The following is a 16321-nucleotide window of genomic DNA, read 5'->3' as shown; positions in this document are numbered from 1 at the left end:
ACTGCAGAGACAGGATATATATATACTTGTCAGCTACATAACTGAAGATGCATGCCTTCAGATGGGGAGAAAGATGAGGAAAATTACATCAATGAAGTACAACATGACATGAGGTTGAGCAAATATAAGCAACATGAGCCATGCCATTTTATCAGAAGCTGTCCATCCATTTCCTTGAAGAGATTTAGAGAATCCATGGAAAACATAGATCTGAATATCCAGAGGACAATCTGAACTCATTCATCTAAAAATCACATCCTGTGACATTAGCACAGCTGTGAACAAAAATTCCTGTGAAAATCTACAAAACATGTTTTCCAAAAATTAGCCTGTGCAACTGTTTAGAAAACACACACAACAGGAAAATATTTATTCTGTTAGCAATAAACATGCCCAAAATAATAAATTCTCTAAATACAGAGATTGGAATATGAGCACTGGACTACCGAAGCATCACAGATTGCTACTGTTAAAAACAAATTCTGAAAGACAGGAACATACTTCTGCCTAACAAACCTGGTAAGGTGATCAAACATGATGTAACAGCCAATACACCCAGCATGGGGAATGTTGTGGAATACAGTGAGGACCTGCAAATGTTAACAACATTACATAGTTACATGACAGGTGAGATCTGTACAGCAAATACAAATGAAGCTAAATCCTCTGAATCTCCATGGCCAACCAGAAGTTGAACATATGAGAACCACCAAGACAGCCTATATAAGCAGCCTTCCATTAATTTATAACCAAGATAATATCTTGCAAAACATGAAACAAAAAATGAAAACCCCACAACTTCTGAACAAAAATGTTAGAAAATGGATCAAAGACAACTCTACAAAGCCAAGTTGACAATGATGCACATGGTAGCAAAACAGAAGACATTAACACAAAAGTCAATTACAATGCTTTGCCTTACAAAGTTTCTCCACTAAAGAACATAAAAATGCATTTCACATTATTGGCTGCAGCATGGATACTAAAATGACAGATACAAAATTGACTAAGGTGGGGACAGGAGGGAGAAGGAAAAACCAAACTTTTTTACACAGTAGACCACTAGATCTGAAGTGGCAGCCATCAGATTAAATAAAACAAGTGGATCTTGCAGAACAACCTCTGGCAATTGACGTGTTACTTTATGGAACAGTGGCTTTTCATGGGAACATAAAAATGCACAGGTCATTTCAGTTTGTAAGAATAGGCACAGGAAACATGTTTGGAGCTAAAGGCCTGAACAGCAGATAATTTTATTCTCCTATATGATTTTGGAAAGAAAGCAGTTCCACTGCAAGAATAAAAATGGATCCTACAGTCACTGATTAATTAAAATCAGTTGCTCTATTCACTCACAATTCTGCTGTAATGCCGTTAGCCAATACAATTTTGAATACCAGATGATTTAAGCTGATCAGAAACATTCACAATTTGATCCAATGACTACCTAATATTAGAGAACAATCTATGTAACAGCAGATGTAAAAATTAATTTTGGCTGCATTGATGAGTTAAACCTGGATTTCTTGCATTTTATGGGCTATCACCTTAACTATTATGGGCACATCCCTGCAAGAATAAGAACTTGACTGAAAAGGGTATCTTTCAGATCATCCTCTTAATTTCCTTCAGATTTAGAGTATTTGGAGTTGTGCTGGAACATCAATTCCCTAAACCAGCACTATGCAGATACCAAACAATGACAAAAATTTGACATTGAAGATCAGAAGAATTCTGAGTGCTGTCAACTACAAAATATTTCCTAATTATTAACACAACTGCTGGTAATTGAGACTATAGCACAAAAGTACCTTAATGAAAAAGCTTCTGGTTCGAATCTTCTAGTAAGAACTACTAATTTTTGGTAACTTCCATGTCTACTAACAACTCGCAAATTTAACAAATACTGAATTGTAACAGTTTAGTAAAAATTACATTTTTTTCAACATTCGACATATTAAAACAAAAATTTTGATACATTTCTGCGAGATTTCTTTATTTTCCATTTGATGCTCTCCATTTTTGTACCAAATTGTAACTTTTCAACAATACTTGCATTTTATGTAACTTATAATTAAAAATAACTTTTTAATAAAGTATGGTTCAGCATGAATTAAAATTACCATTTGTTTTACATATGGAATGTAAATAAAACTAAAAGAACTGGTAGCAATCAGTGTTATCTGAACCACCAATTTTATGATTATTTTTATCATATGCACTTATCTACAGACAACTGTATAATAAATTTTTTATACTTAACAGCACTCACAAATCACCCAACTGCCAAATGCATTTCTTGTTTCTACTTCTATGGAGAACTGTGTCACACTGCTTTACAAAATTATTGGCTGGTCGCTGACCTTAAAATCCTGAACCTAAGATGAAAATCTATGAGGACACACAACTGACATCCCCTTGGCAGCCCTGGAGGCATGCTTGGTTAGGGTAATTGTTAAAGTAACTGATCCTGAAACCAGGAGTTACAGCCTCAAATCTGAGACATAGCAACAGTTTTCATCTGTTTCTTTGTATGTGTACCAATAGAGTATCGCAGAATTGTTATTTATGTTCATACAGATAACTAAGTAATTCTACAAATATACATGCTAAAACTATTTCTTCTGCTCCAAGACAGCACTTTAAACAATAGTGCACAGCCCCCACACCAAACGAACCACGGACACTGCCAAGGTAGGCTTGCTGGCATGTGAGCGATACTGAAAACAGTAAGTGCAAACACAAATACGTATTATCTGAGGAAAAATCAAGCTAACACATGGTTCCTCAAGAGAGGCAAAAGCCTTTTCAGCAGTTGCAGGAGCAATGGTCTGTATGATCAACTGACCTGGCCTCGTAGCATTAACCAACTTCCTGTGCCAATACTGCAAGTGGAGGAAAGCAAAGGGAAACTGCAGCTGTGTTTGTTTTTTTTCTTCTCAAGAGCATGCAGCTCTACTGTAAAAAATTATCTTAGGCAAAATATTCTGGAGGTAAAATAATCCCCCATACAGATCTCCAGGTAGAGGCTACACAGGAGGATGTTATCAGGAAAAGCAGGACAGGCACTCTGTATATCTGAGTGTGGTGAATTACATACCTTAGTAGGATAAGTATATATCACTACGGGGTAAGATAGATACTGCCTACAGGACAATTAGAGAGACCTTTAGAGAAAAGAGAAGCACTTGGATGAATATCAAGAGCTCAGACAGAAAACCAGTTCTAAGCAAAGAAGAGAAAGCAGAAATGTGGAAGGATTATATAGAGTGACTATAGAAGGGCGATGTACTGGAGGGCAATATATGGAAATAGAACATGATGTAGATGAAGATGAAATGGGAAAAATGATACTGTGTGACTAGTTTGACAAAGCCATGAAAGACCCGAGTCGAAACAAGGCCCTGCAAATATACAACATTCCATTAGAACTACTGATAGCCTTCGAAGAGCCATACCTGACAGAACTCTACCATGTGGTGAGTAGAATGTAAGAGATAGGTGAAATACCCTCTGACTTCAAGAAGAATATAATAATTCCAATCCCAAAGAAAGAAGGTGTTGACAGACATAAAAATTACCAAACTAGACATGAAAATTACCAAACGATCAGTTTGGTAAGTCTTGGCTGCAAAATACTAACACGAATACATTACAGATGAATGGAAAAACTGGTAGAAGCTGACCTTGGGAAAAACCAGTTTGGATTCCATAGAAATGTTTGAAAACATAAGGCAATACTGACCCTACAACTTGTCTTGGAATACAGATTAAGGAAAGGCAGACATATATTTCTAGCATTTGTAGGCTTAGGGAAACCTTTTTATAATGTTGACTTTAACACTCTCTCTCAAATTATGAAGGTTGCAGAGGTCAAACCCAGGGAACAAAAGGCTATTTACAATATGTGCAGTAACCTGATGGCAGTTATAAGAGTCAAGGGGCATGAAAGGGAAAGGGCAGTTGGGAAGGGAGTGAGACAGGGTTGTAGCCTATCACTGGTGGTGAGCAAGCAGTTCAGAAAACAAAAGAAAAATTTGAAGCAGAAATTAAAATCCATGGAGAAACTTTGAGGTTCGCCGATGGCATTGTAATTTTGTCAGAGACAGTGTCTTGAAAGGAGAATAAAAGATGAGCATCAACAAACGCAAAATGAGGATAATGGAATGTAGTCGAGTTAAATCAGTGAGGCTGAGGGATTTAGATTAGAAAATGAGACACAAAGTAGTACATGAGTTTTCCTATTTGGGGAGCAAAATAACTGATGATGGTCAAAGTAGACAGGATTACAAAATGTAGGGTGGCAATGGCAAGTAAGGCTTTTCTCGAGAAGACAAATTTGTTAACATCAAGTATAGATTTAAGTGTCAGGAAGTCTTTTCTGAAAGTATTCGTATGGAGTGTAGTCTCGTATGGAAGTGGACAACACAGACGACTAACAGTTTAAACAAGAATAGAATAGAAGCAAACATCAAACAATGGAAAACCCAGGATGGAATGTAACAATACCAGAGAAGGAAAGATGCTACTCACCATATAGCGGAGATGCTGAGTCGCGATAGGCACAATAAAAAAAGATTCACACAATTAAGGCTTTCGGCCATTAAGGCCTTTGTCAGCGGTAGACATGTGCACCCTCGCATGATCGCAGTCTCAGAGAGCTGAGACCACAGCTTGGCAGTGTGGTCTCAGCTCTCTGCATGTGTGTGTGTGTGTGTGTGTGTGTGTGTGTGTGTGTGTGTGTGTGTAAGAGAACAGAAGCTTTTGAAATGTGGTGCTACAGAAGAATGCTGAAGATTAGATGGGTAGGTCATGTAACTAATGAGAAGGTACTGAATAGAATCGGGAGACGATGAATTTGTGACACAACTTGACTAGAAGAAGGGATCGGTTGGTAGGACATGTTCTGAGGCATCAATGGATCCCCAATTTAGTATAGGAGGGCAGCGTGGAGGATAAAAGTCAAAGAGGGAGACCAAGAGATGAATACACTAAGCAGATTCAGAAGGATGTAGACTGCAGTACATTTGAGATGATGAAACTTGCACAGGATAGGGTAGTATGGAGAGTGGCACGAAACCAGTTGGGCGCTGATGACCACACTGTTTAGCACCCGAAAACCTCAACCCCCCCCCCCCCCCCCCCCACACACACACACACACAATAAATAGCAAAAATGGATAGGTTGTATTCAGTTGTTGTACGAACTGAAGTGCAGTGGCAGAAAGGATGAGAGTTCTGGTCAGATCAGTACAAGATTATCAACAAAAAATCGAATAGGGATCATGCAGGGAGAGCCCTAGTAGTGAGCAAGAAAATAGTAACATGAGTAAGCTATTATCAACAGCAATGTCACTGAATTACTATAGCTGAAATAGGCATGAAGAAAATACAACAATGGTAGAAATTTGTATGGCAACCAGACCAGCAGAATAATAAAATAGGAAAAAGTTTGATGAGTAATTATTCAATATCTAAGGAAGATGACAGCCAATTCTAGAAGGTAATGAAATTCGATAGTAAGAACAGGATGTAAAATAGTTACGAGAACATCCAATGGCACAAATGACAAAGGGGGAAGCCACCTGGTAGAATTTTGCACATTGCATGAATTAGTCACTGCAAACACTTATTTCAAGTATCGTGAAAGAAGCTTGTGTATGTGGAATAACATGGAGAAACCAAAAGGTTTCAAACAGATTATGTAATGTCAAAAACAAAGATTTCAAAACAGGATTCTAAACTACAAAACATTTCCAGTGATAGATGTGGACTCTGGCTAGAGTTGTTTTTATTAACTGCAGAGTAATTTGGAAGAAATGGTAAAAGTAGAATGTAAGTAAATGGCATTTGGATAAACTTGAATGAACCAAAACTCATTGATGGTTTGAAAATGAGCATTAGGCAAAAAGTGATAGAGGGTAAGTTTACACTGGGTGATGAATAGGCAGCTTTGAGATGAAACACTGAAGCAGGAGGAAACATAGGTAAAAAGTAAGGCCTAGCAGGAATACCTTCACAACTCATGAGATACTGAATTTAATTGATGCAAAGAGCAAATACAAACATGTAGCTATTTAAGCAGACAAAAGGGAATACAGACATTACTGGAATGATGTTGACAGAAGACGCAATATGGCTAAACAAGAATGGTCGTGGGGCAAAGGGGAACAAACTTGCTCCAAAAGTAGTTGCAGAGAAGACCAGAGATATCATAACATGACCAGAATTTGATACAGCACTGAAAGAGCGAAGTAGTACCAAGGCCATTGCAGTTGGTGACATTCCCTCAGAATTATTGGGATACATGGGAAAGCCATCCATGACAAAATTATTCCACTTTCGTGCAAGATATGAGATAGTTGACTTGCAGTCATACATCAACCAGAATGTAATAATTCAAATTTGAAGAAAGGCAGGTGCTAACAGGTATGAATATTATCAGATTAATATGACATGCTTGCAAGAATGGAAAAGCTTTTAGAGGGTTAACCTTACATAAGATCACTTTGGGTACAAGGAACATGTAACACAAGGCAATACTGATACTATGGCTTACCTTAGACGAGTTAAAGAAAGACAAAATTGTGTTTACAGCTTTTGCAGATTTACTGAAATGCTTTTGAGTATGTGGAGTTGACTGCACTCTTTGGAATTTGGGCAGCAGCAGAATACGTAGACAGGAAGCAAAAGTTTGCTTGCAACTTGCACAGAAACCAGGCACCAGTTGTACGACTTTAAAGACATGAAAGGGAAGCATTGAGTAGGAAATGAGACAGGCTTGTAGCCTACATCTGATATGCACTCTGTACGACGAAGACATGAAGGAAATCTGGAAGAAAGTAAAGCAAACTGTGTGTTTACCAATGACAATATAATTCTATCAAACAAAACAGACATCTTGAAACTGTCAATGAAGGGATGTGTGGGAGGTAAAACTTGGAAGAGCAAAATTGGATATCATCACTAAAGGAGATTGTGTGACAAACATCAATAAAAGCAATGGAATCTAGCTGAAATAAACCAGGCAATGTTGAGTTTCGACTAGAAAATGAGACAGTAAAAGTAGTAGACAACTTTTGCTAATTGGGCATCAAAGTAACTGACAATGGCTGAAGTAAGAAAGAAATAAAGTGAAGACTAGCAATATCAATGAACATGTGCCCAATAAAGAGGACTGTTCAAATCTAATATAGATTTAAGTGTTAGGAAGTCTTTTCTGAAGATATTTGCAGTGGAGCCCTGTATGGAAGTCAAACATAAATGATAGGCAATTCAGACAAGATGAGAATGGAAGCATCTGAAATGTGATACAGAAGAATGCTGAAGATTTCATGGGTAAACGAAACAAGAAATGAGAGAGAAACATAGGGACCAATTTCACTAACAGAAGGAACCTGTTAATAGCACAAATTCTGAAGCTTTTAGGGATAGTCAAGTTGGTAATGGAGGGATATGCAAGGGTAAAAAGTGTGGAGGGATACTATGGCTTGAAGACAAGAAGCAAGTTCAAATGAATGTAGGAGGTGGCAGTCATCAGAGATTAAGAGGTTAGTGGAGGGTATTCCAGCATGGGCAAGTGCATCAAGCCAATCTATATTATATTCACCAAAATTGAGTCATAACATAACACTGCTTCATTTCATACAGTCACACAAATTCTAGAATTACCTGTTGGTTCACTTGCTCATCATTTTAAAAAATCTGCCAGGAGTTCCTTTAAGAAGACAATTTTAGATATATTACAAAAATTATCACATATTTTAAGTCTATGACACTTCCAAAGAATAAATGACTCATTCTTTTCAGAGTGGCCTTCTCAGTGACAGTCAGTAAGGTGCATTTCAACGGTAGTGATCTAAAAGCTATATAAATGATCAGTGACAAGAAATTTGAAAATTTATTAGCATCTTGCACTTCATTTTCCTATGCTGCTACTTTGAATAATATTTTCTACTCCCATAATCTATATTTACTTATCGGTAACTATTTTATACGAAATGCACTTCATCATATAAAAAAACAATAGTGTAGTGAAATCAGTGGGTACAACCAGAATCTTTAATACTGAAATCAACAATACCCACACCATACAACTAATTGTAACATGGATTTTTTATTAGCCAATCACACAGTTTTATTTTGAAATTTTAAAATGATGTGGATGAAGCAGGGGGGGAATAATAAATAAAACTTTTGAGGTCATTCACTTTGTGAGTTTCCTGTTCTTGCTAGCCCATGCCTTGGGATGTGGATGTTTGCATTACTTACAGTATCTTGTTTGTAAACTGCATTCTGGCAACACATTCCTTACCATTCTTCCTGATGCCAACAGCAGAGTCATAGAGGTATCAAAAACTACTAGTATTCTAAGCCTGGTAAACAAATACAGGCAGCACTATATGTTCTGCCTAGCATATTCCACAGATTTTTTTATGTCACTGATATCAGCGGAATAAACTTTTATCTGACAAAGGAACCAAAATATGACATACAAAGCGTGTTACAACAGAACACTACTCTCAGTTTACACATGAGGTAGAACAGTCTTGAGGCCTTTTCTTCCAGATTTGGTTGTTGTGTTTTTCCCAGTTCACTTTCCCATCAACATGAAATTTGGCACGTTTACTTTCTATACTGACTCAGACATGTACAATGAGAGAGTGTTAAAAATTGAGATTCTGGACAAAGCCCTTCTTCTGAAATAGAAAACACACACAAACACACACAAACACACACACACACACACACACACACACACACAGCCACTGTCTCCAAGAACTGAGACATGACCATCTGCTTTTGGCATGAGCAACAATCTGTTAGGGTGGGTTGTGAGGTATCAGGCGGCACAGGGCAAGGAGAGAGGGATAGCAATGTAAAGGCGGCAGGAGGGGTGGGGGGAAGATAATGTGTTCTCTGTGACACCATGCAAGGATGTGGCAGAGACAGTATGGGTTGCTAATGGCAGTTTTGGGAAGCTGTACTGAGGAAGGGGAAGGGGAGGAGAGAAACAGAGAAAGGGAAAATAATAAGTGCACAGTGCACTGGGAGTGTGTGTGTGTGTGTGTGTGTGTGTGTGTGTGTGTGTGTGTGTGTGTGTGTGTGTGTGTGTGTGTGTGTGTGTGTTTTGGTTTTTAATTGTATTTTCATGTTAGTGGTCATGTTTACATAGGCGCCACATTGGAGTCTTAGTGTTATGGTTGCTTCTGCCATATTTGTGATGTCATGGAACAAAGTAGATGGGTGGAATTGGATACTTCTGTATTTGTGACTGACAAGATAAGGCATGGGAGATCTGTTTCTGGGAAAACACTCTAAAGGAAATTTTAGGCTGTGCAGGCCTCAGTGTGACCGTTAGTATATTCCTTGCAACCACATTGTTTCCCAATATTCTTAGCTGGTGGAGTCTCCTTACATTTCCTTTCCTCATAACACACTGTATCAGAATAAAATCTACCTTGCACTCCTTCAAATTCTTTCATCACCGCCACTACTAGCACCACTAGTGGAATCAACTGCAGCAGTAGAAGTACTACCAGTATTAACTTTTAGTTCATAGTATTATTCACTGACATTGCTAATTGAGACACCCAAATCATTGTAATACTATTTGTCATATTAAAATATGATACGGAAAGGGTACAGTATTTGTGAAACCATGGTCCAGTTTAATAGAGGGCCTGATAGACCTAATCAGATCAGGTTCAATAAACAAACCAATAAGATCATAAAAATGTCATCAACAAATCTTGATCTGGTGAAGGGTTTGTGATTCTGAGTGGTTAGAAAGGAATCCTCTAGGTGGCATATGAATGAACTGGCAGAACATGGTGCCATGCAAATGCCCTTTGATGTGCTGTAGATTTGTTTGTAGGCGGTGCCTTCAATGGAGAATTGTGAGTTAGAATCTAGTTGGTCATGGCGACCAGGAAGGTGCTGTAGGTTAGGAGAGAGTCAGACACTGGGAAAGGTACTGTTCAGTAACAGAAAGCCATGGGTGTTGGGGGATGTCATCATAGAGGGTGATAGCACTGCCAATGATGAGCAGGGTGCCAAATGGTAAAGAGGCAGGAACTGTTAGGCTCAGTGAAGGAAATGATTGGTGTCTTTTGTGGCAGGCTAGGTTGAAGATAAGATGAGCAAAGATTCCATCTTTGGGAGCACATTAAAAAAAAAAAAAAAAAAAACGCACACACATAACAAGCTTCTCTAAATTGTGCAAATGGAAACTCTTCGTACAACATATCAGTCATCCCCATAAGCCTCAGCGTTCACTAGTCTGTATGCTCCACCCCACCTATTCCCTACCCTGCTCTCATTCTAGCACTGCACAGACCTATCCCACAACTCCACCCCCCCCCCCCCACAGCCTCCCAACACTGCACCTAGCAGCCCCATTCTGTCCCCCCCCCATGTCCTTGACAAATACCACAGGTGGCACAGCATCACCTCCACCCCTACCCTGCTATCCCTCACTTCCCACCCCACAGCACCTCTTTACCTCTCACTCCAACAGATTTCTACTGACATTAGATGTGTTCATGGCCTAGTGTTGTTCTGTATTTCATATGAATTACTTTGTCCAAAAGCTTAAATATTTAGCAGTCAAGTCATTCTACCTACCTGCAACCTAAGGTCTCCTCAATGTGTTGAGTTGGAACGCATGCTTTGTATATCATTACTTTATCCTGTCATTTCCCATGTTTGATTTTAATTTCTCTGTTCTTTGGAAAACACAACTAAGGCAACTGAGTTTTGCTTGTCACCATTGGACAAGTTCAGATACAACCTCACATGAAAAGCTTGAACAGCAATTGCTCAGTTACACAGCTTTGAGCTAATGGAAAAACAGATACATTTACAATAGAGATGTAACACATGACATGAAGGTGCAATATAGTCCTCACTTCCGTAGGTGTTCCAAAAAGAAGTGATTGGTACAGCAAAGGCATGTGTGCTATATCTGCAACTACTTGCCTTTACCAACTGCTGACATTTTGATATCAATGCACGAACTGCAATACCACTAGAAGAATGAACATCCTGAATATGAGCACGACACTACATACACCAAGTTCATAGAAAGAAAGGTAAGTGAGAAATTCAAAGCACAAAGGTTTTCTTCTTTTGGGGAGGGGGGGGGGGTGAGGAAGGTCCTACTTGACGCAGACTTTGGCAGCTGACGCTAACAAAAACCTGACAAGGCTACTTTTATAACATGACATTGTCTAGCGCGAGTGTACATTTGTGTTTTCACTGCTTCTAGAGAAACTCTCAAGATGAACGATTCAGAGCAAATGACATTTTTACAGTGTGTCAGGAGTGTTTTGATCTAGCTACATAAAACAAATTACAGCGCTTTAATGAAGAAAGAAATGAAGGATATATTTTCAAAACAAGCTCGATGAGTGAGTTTTCCATAAAATGTTGATGGCCACACACTGGAAAATTCAAAATCCTGCTAATATCAGAAAAACTGAATCAAGGAGTAAGCTCCAACAGTAACTTCAGCATGTTTTAATTTGCCTGAAGCTGACAGTGACATTCTGCTATAATTACATCTTTTATGATCACCAAACCTGTAAGCGTATGTTGTATGTTACAGACGTGTCATACTTGTGCCCGCACAGTTTAACTCTGTGATTATATTAACATTTAAGTAATTTATTTGATACTAAATATTTGGAGTGGTAATGTGAAGATCTACTGGTTAAAGAGCACTGCAAACATTCGAACATTCTGCAGTTAAAACTGTAACACTCCTTTTTTCCTTTTAGTATCAGCATTACCACCACTTCCTTTTTAGGATTATACATTATACTACCAACTGCTCTTTCATTTAATAGTATTTAAGCTCCTCAAAGGATTTCATCAACAACTCTTGGTCCCCTACCACTTCCCGATATTTAATAGATTCTGAATACCTACTGACGAAACAAAAACAGATCAAGTACGGTAATATTGGTAACAATAACTTTGAGGACATAAAACCAATCAGATGAACAATAGCAAAAATTATACACCAGGATAAAAATATTTTAGGTCATGAGTTTAGATTTCTCCATCAATGACCATGACTAATAGACTGCCAAATATTGTCTTTGCAATAAATCCACATATATATCCCTCTTGTCTGAGAAAGCAACTCTGGCCAACTTAAAAATTGACCACAAATATAGCATATGATCAATTTGTCCGGTGAGCCATACTACTGATCTACAGAAGTAGCTAAATCATCCGTACTCTAGCAAATGGAGTCCACTCATATATTACTTTATCATATCCATTAATAATACCTCTTTCTAAAAAAGGAACAAATCTAGACATTAACAACTCGCCGAACTAAATCTCAAAGCAGGAAATTAATTTGTAACAAGTGATTGCTAACATCACAACTCAAGAACATTTGACAATTTCCTAGTAGACAGCAAACATGTGATCATTGACTACTGGGATGTCAACATCACACTAACAATAAGCTGCAAAAAATTTGAAACAAATATTAGAGAGCAGCATCATATACTACAAGACACCATCCATTGCAAATATGTTGCACAGCCAACAGTCACAACTTCGTTTGGTCAAGAAGCAAAACCAACAGCCAATACCAAAATTTTTCATCTGGCGAACAGGACATGTAATCTGCTTGTTTACACAACACATTGTACAAAGAAATTAATGAAACAATGGTAAAAAATACAAGAAGCTATTTACCAAGGATTCTGGTTCAGCATATATTTCATTCTTCTTTTTTTTTCACCCAACTAGTTCCCTTGCAGTCCATGATTGCCCTCCTAAACCACTGAAAAACAAGAAAGCAAAAGTGATATGTTTACAGTGTCATTATTCGACATAGTGCACAGGCAGTATTTTCTGGCTGCAGCAAATGAGTCGATGCATAAGAAAAATTTAAAAATGGCTGAGGGACAAAGAAACTGACAAAATGAACTAATTTACAACTTGCTGGTTATGAGGACTCTGAAGCCTCAGTGTCATTAATGGAAAACAAAACTCAATTTGAGAGAAAACAAAAACCCCGTACACAATGGAAACAAATGACTTTCAGATACTGCTGTTACTTAGTAGCATTTGCTTGTGGTAATCAGTCTTATTCTGAATATGGTAGCTGACTTATCTTTCTTTTTCCACATAAATTTCTAACTGTCATGTGAAGCAACTAAGATAAAGTGAGTTTACCAGACAAATCTATTTACTGTAGACAATTTTTCGTATGAAGAATAAAAGATTAAAATGAGTCTCGAGCTATATCGAAGCCTGTCAATGTATCCTGCAAATTCCTTAATATATAGAATAACGTAAGAGGTTTATAATTATGTTCTTAGCAACGTGTGCAAGAACAGAAAAGAATTATTTCTCAATCATACTGGCTGCATTTTCAATCAATCTATAAACCCATATTTGCTCATGGCATTCAGAAAAGCAGAACATGAAAATCCACCCATACAGACAGAACTTTCTTTTTTTCAGTCAGTTTAGTATGTATTTTTAACAACTGTTTTCTTATACAGTCATCTATATTCAACATTATCAACTCAATATACAGCAATGCTGCAATCGTTACCCAGTCCCTAAAAAACACACACTGCTGCCTGCACGTTGCATAGAAAAATAAATGATTCTTGACTGTCAAGATTTAACAACGAGTAAATTCCTCTAACAAGACTTAGTGAAATTACTTTCTCATAAGCGTCCCATGACAATGTTCTGTGTTTTGGGATGCTTTTGTCAGTGGCAATTGCACATACCCATTAGGCCTTACAAAGTCAATTACATTTCCTATATCCTTCCACATTACTACAAACAGCAGTTAACACTATTTACTAAACTATGGAGCACATAGGGACATTGAAAATCCATGGAAAACGCTACACAATGAATTCCCTCTACAGCATTCTATTTCATACCAACATAACCAATCCCTGATACTCTGTATTAACGTGTGCTAACGAATCTGATTTATCGGCAGTACAACTGTCTGCGCTACAACCCTGGCGCACTACAGATCAGATTACAGTAAGCTCTTACTGTCCCTATTCCTTCCTTCACAAATATTGTTACCGAATTTCGCATGCACAACGCAAGTAAATATAACATGAATGCAGCGTGTGTGTGTGTGTGTGTGTGTGTGTGTGTGAACTTCATGAGGGCGTTTTTTCGTCCATGACAAAGTATTTCACATTGACCTTCACTTTCTCTAACCACCACAGCATATAGACACTTTTCCGGCAATTGCAGACAACACATCAAAATTTCTGGCGGTTCTTTTGCTAAATCACGGGAAACATTTATCAATGTTGTCGGACAGAACTAAAACAGCAAGCACATTACATGCCCACGCGTCCATCTGGTATTTTTCGTAATTGCCTAACAGCACAGGTACGTAATGTGCGCTAATATGTTTGTCTAAACACTAGTCACCTCCTGCTCGCAATGCGGAAACACAAGCTCACTGAAAATAAGAAGTGTTTGGTTCTGATACACATAACCTGAAATAATTACTTACCAAATTCTAAGGCTATCTCAAACCATAACCACAAGCGCCAAAATTGATACAAGAACTAAATGCGGACCAAACGTATCGTTCAAATATGCCCAATGAATGAAATTAAACTAATATAATACTTGTACGAACAGTTACTGTAGCATCATAACAAGGCATTGGCAAACTACTTCATTCGAGGCAGTTAGCTGTAATGATAATAAAAATTAGGCATTGACTCAGTACCACACTCAAATATGTGTCTTTCCGTGATTTCCTGTCCACACCATCAAATCACTTACATATTACACAGAAAACGCAACACAATACCTTACGAACGCATGACACTAACTACTAAAGTCATCTGCTGCTGTGGTCAAAGCCAATCAATGCGGAAGAAAGAACCTACCACGGAGGTCGTTCTAACATTCTTGGCATCAGAGCTGCATATCTGCTAGGAAAAAAATTAAAGTCGTTTGTTGGTTAATTTTGGGGAGGGGACCAAACAGTGAGGTCATCGGTCCCGTTGCTGAAGTAAGTCGGCCGTGCCTTTTCAAAAGAACTGTCCTGGCATTTGCGTGAAGCGATTTAGGGAAGTCACTGAAAACCCAATCAGGAAACATGGACTCGGGTTTGAACCGTGGTCCTCCGGAATGCGAGTTCATTGTGCTATAACTGCGCCACCTCGCTGTTTCATGAAAGTCGTATGGGAAACTATGTGTTTTTTATTAATTTTTTCATAGTTGCAAGTATGGTTTCGAAATCTACAAATAATTCTACAGTATTTATGGATCCTATGGTCACATAAATAAATAAAAAAAAAACATTATTCACCCAATCGGCTACATAACAAAGCATCAACTAAAACAATATTGCGAAAAGTATATACTGTATATCTAAATTTTAAAAATAATACTACTAACGAAAACAGAGACTCTCAAGGCTTGAAGTGTAATGTGGAATGTATGATATGTCAGCTTAATAGTGTCTTAAGGAACCATCTACCAGATTTTAAACAAATTTTAATAAAGCAATGCTTTATACAATTTTAGCATTCAGAGAATCCCTCATCCCTAACTTCAGAGCATATCAACATGAACAAAAGTGCATGTCTGAGAGTTTTCTTAAGTTAATAGTGCTGTACGTGAAATACTTTGTGGTAAATCTTCGTTCATGATTTAAGCCCAGTGCACATGTGCAACTAATATGACACCTCAGATGATGAAATACTGGAGTGACACCACAGTTAAATGTGTAAAGACACAGTTTTCGGTTACATGACAAAAATTAAGCAACATTTATCTTGCGACATAAAGTTCAACTCCATTCTACTTTGTGACTCCGCTTACCAATCCCACCAGTGAACTGCGTCATATGGCTGCGTCCTTTTGACGGAATTTCGAAGCACCATCGCTGTAATTTGGTTTCCATTTCATAAATTTGTCTTGTGTGTGATGCGTGTTCTGGAGTACCAAAAACGTTTAAAGACCTGTTGTTAGCAATATTATTACAGATCCTTAGCTGTAGGGAACGTTCTCTTTCTGGAAGTACAAGAACCATCACTAAAAATACAGAACTTTAGACATAAAGGTTGCTTAAGTTATAGATAGCTGAGCCTGAAAATAATAACAGTGAGATTCCTGGGGAAAATTTAAGAGTATATCGAAAGAATAGGCTAATGAGAAATTCGTTGCAACAGACAAAAAACTCAAAGCCACCATGATGGCAACTGAAGCTGCATGTGAGAATGTTTTGCTTGAACGAAAGTTTCCAAATCATATTGTACTCATTGGGGGAACTTTAGTAATTCAACAATCA

The 16321-nt window shown here is 37.9% G+C and overlaps 1 long non-coding RNA gene across 1 annotated transcript; it reads right to left on the bottom strand.

Annotated features, from left to right (window-relative positions):
- Positions 1–1997: 1997 nt before the first annotated feature.
- On the bottom strand, positions 1998–14885 carry LOC124553754. The gene is made up of 3 exons (XR_006968129.1): positions 14750–14885; positions 12718–12805; positions 1998–2720 (listed from the first exon to the last, which is right to left on the bottom strand). It is a non-coding gene; the product is annotated as an uncharacterized LOC124553754 (long non-coding RNA).
- Between the last annotated feature and the right edge of the window lie 1436 nt (positions 14886–16321).

The sequence above is a fragment of the Schistocerca americana genome, chromosome 11, assembly GCF_021461395.2.
Source record: "Schistocerca americana isolate TAMUIC-IGC-003095 chromosome 11, iqSchAmer2.1, whole genome shotgun sequence".
Lineage (NCBI taxonomy): Eukaryota > Metazoa > Arthropoda > Insecta > Orthoptera > Acrididae > Schistocerca > Schistocerca americana.
Note: the sequence above shows the minus strand (reverse complement) of the source record. Positions and strands in the feature narration are given on the sequence as shown.